Source organism: Nansenia antarctica (assembly GCF_963989245.1).
Source record: "Nansenia antarctica genome assembly, chromosome: 8".
Taxonomy (NCBI): Eukaryota; Metazoa; Chordata; class Actinopteri; order Argentiniformes; family Microstomatidae; genus Nansenia; species Nansenia antarctica.
The window spans coordinates 41,025,417-41,027,916 of NC_137678.1; the positions used below are offsets into that span (position 1 = coordinate 41,025,417).

The following is a 2,500-nucleotide window of genomic DNA, read 5'->3' on the forward strand; positions in this document are numbered from 1 at the left end:
TAAAGATTTAATATATTTTTGTTTAAAATTTGCAGATTATTTTTGATTTTATTCATGTTATTTGACAAATACATCAGACATTAATCAACAGTTACTCAGTACTTGCTGTCCTATGCTGGGCTGTCCTATGCTGAACTGTCCTGTGCTGGGCTAGGCTGGGCTGTGCTGTCTTGTCCTGGGCTGTGCTGTCCTCTGCTGAGCTGTGCTGGGCTGAGCTGTGCTGGGCTGAGCCAAGCTGCTACACACACATGTGCATAAAACTCAGTGCGCTTTACAATACGGGAGGACCGTGATGTACGTAGTATAAAAAAACTACTTTAATAACCATATTTAAGATCAGAGGATAAACAAACTATTTACATAACCATATTTATGATCAGAGGATAAACTAACTATTTACATGAACATAAGATTAAATGAGGATAAACTATTTACATAAACATATTTAAGATATGCCCGCCCCCCTCCCCTCCCTAGGTCTGATCATGATAGCAGTCTTGTACCAAAGCCAAGGCTAGGTAATGAGATGGCACAGTGACTACGTTTACATGCACACCATATTCCTGTTCGAATCGGAATATTCTCAATATATTTTCAAAGACTAACGTTAACGTTACACGGTCTGCATCTGCTCATATCAACATAGTTCACACAACTCTGATCTGGCCGACTGTTTAGCCGAGCCAGGTGCCATTCCCGAGCCCGCTGCCCGAGCGGCACAGCTTCATGACCGGCTCACGGTGGGACCCGTGCCGTGCTGGCGCACTCATGTCCATAATCGAGAATTTCTCTCAGCTTCTCTCCCACCATGTCAGCCATGCAGAGAGCGTTTTTTTTTTTTAAATAACCAGAATGTTTATGATATGCTTTTTGTTAACTTTATCACTGTGAGACTTACAGTTGGAGTTCATATAATTGTAATCTCACCATATATGACAATACTCTTAAAAGGGTTAAAATAAATACATACAATATCCTTTGTAAAAGTCAAACCCTGAAAAGTCATCAAACTGTGATGGAGCATATTAAGCCAGTAGCTTTTGGAAAATTGATGCATTTTGTGCATTCCTGGGCCTGCTAGTTAACTGAGAACCAATCACTATTCGCCTACCCCTCCCCCACACAGCACCTTCCACAGACAGCAGCACACTCAGGCCTCAGCCGTTCATTTAACATTGGCGACCTCCTGAACTTTAGGCTCACTTTTGGGACACTTCCTATGTAGCAAGGGGAACAGAAAAAGACACACACCATCAGTGGGATGCCAGCTTTCAGACAAAATTGTTTTCAAGTCTCTAGTCCATTGTATGGCCAAACAGGGTTTAACTTATTGGGGATAGGCCTCCATTGACATTACATTGCCGACCTCCTGAACTTTAGGCTCACTTTTGGGACACTTCCTATGTAGCCAGGGGAACAGAAAAAGACACACACCATCAGTGGGATGCCAGCTTTCAGACAAAATTGTTTTCAAGTCTCTAGTCCATTGTATGGCCAAACAGGGTTTAACTTATTGGGGATAGGCCTCCATTGACATTACATTGCCGACCTCCTGAACTTTAGGCTCACTTTTGGGACACTTCCTATGTAGCCAGGGGAACAGAAAAAGACACACACCATCAGTGGGATGCCAGCTTTCAGACAAAATTGTTTTCAAGTCTCTAGTCCATTGGATGGCCAAACAGGGTTTAACTTATTGGGGATAGGCCTCCATTGACATTACATTGGCGACCTCCTGAACTTTAGGCTCACTTTTGGGACACTTCCTATGTAGCCAGGGGAACAGAAAAAGAGACACGCCATCAGTGGGAGGCCAGCTTTCAGCCAAAAGTGATTTCAAGTCTCTAGCCCAATGTATCACCACACAGCGCTCAATTTAGTTGTGCACTATGCAGACAGAGCACTGATTTGCACCCCTCCCCCACACAGTTAAGTTTCTGTTCTGCTGAAATCTGCCTCGCTCTGTTCAATTAACCTTCCTTCATGACCGGCTCACGGTGGGACCCGTGCCATGCTGGCGCACTCATGTCCATAATCGAGAATTTCTCTCAGCTTCTCTCCCACCATGTCAGCCATGCAGAGAGCGATTTTTTAACTAAAATAAAATAACCAGAATGTTTATGATATGCTTTTTGTTAACTTTAGCACTGTGAGACTTACAGTTGGAGTTCATATAATTGTAATCTCACCATATATGACAATACTCTTAAAAGGGTTAAAATAAATACATACAATATCCTTTGTAAAAGTCAAACCCTGAAAAGTCATCAAACTGTGATGGAGCATATTAAGCCAGTAGCTTTTGGAAAATGGATGCATTTTGTGCATTCCTGTGCCTGCTTGTTAACTGAGAACCAATCACTATTCGCCTCCCCCTCCCCCACACAGCACCTTCCACAGACAGCAGCACACTCAGGCCTCAGCCGTTCATTTAACATTGCCGACATCCTGAACTTTAGGCTCGCTTTTGGGACACTTCCTATGTAGCCAGGGGAACAGA

At 43.3% G+C, this 2,500-nt stretch overlaps 1 protein-coding gene across 1 annotated transcript in view; it reads left to right on the forward strand.

The window, feature by feature from the left end:
* Positions 1 to 2,500, forward strand: part of LOC308164198 (fibulin-1-like) — a gene marked incomplete at both ends in the record, with an annotated part of 28,684 nt that overhangs the window by 4,263 nt on the left and 21,921 nt on the right. The gene's annotated exons all lie outside the window — the stretch shown is intronic.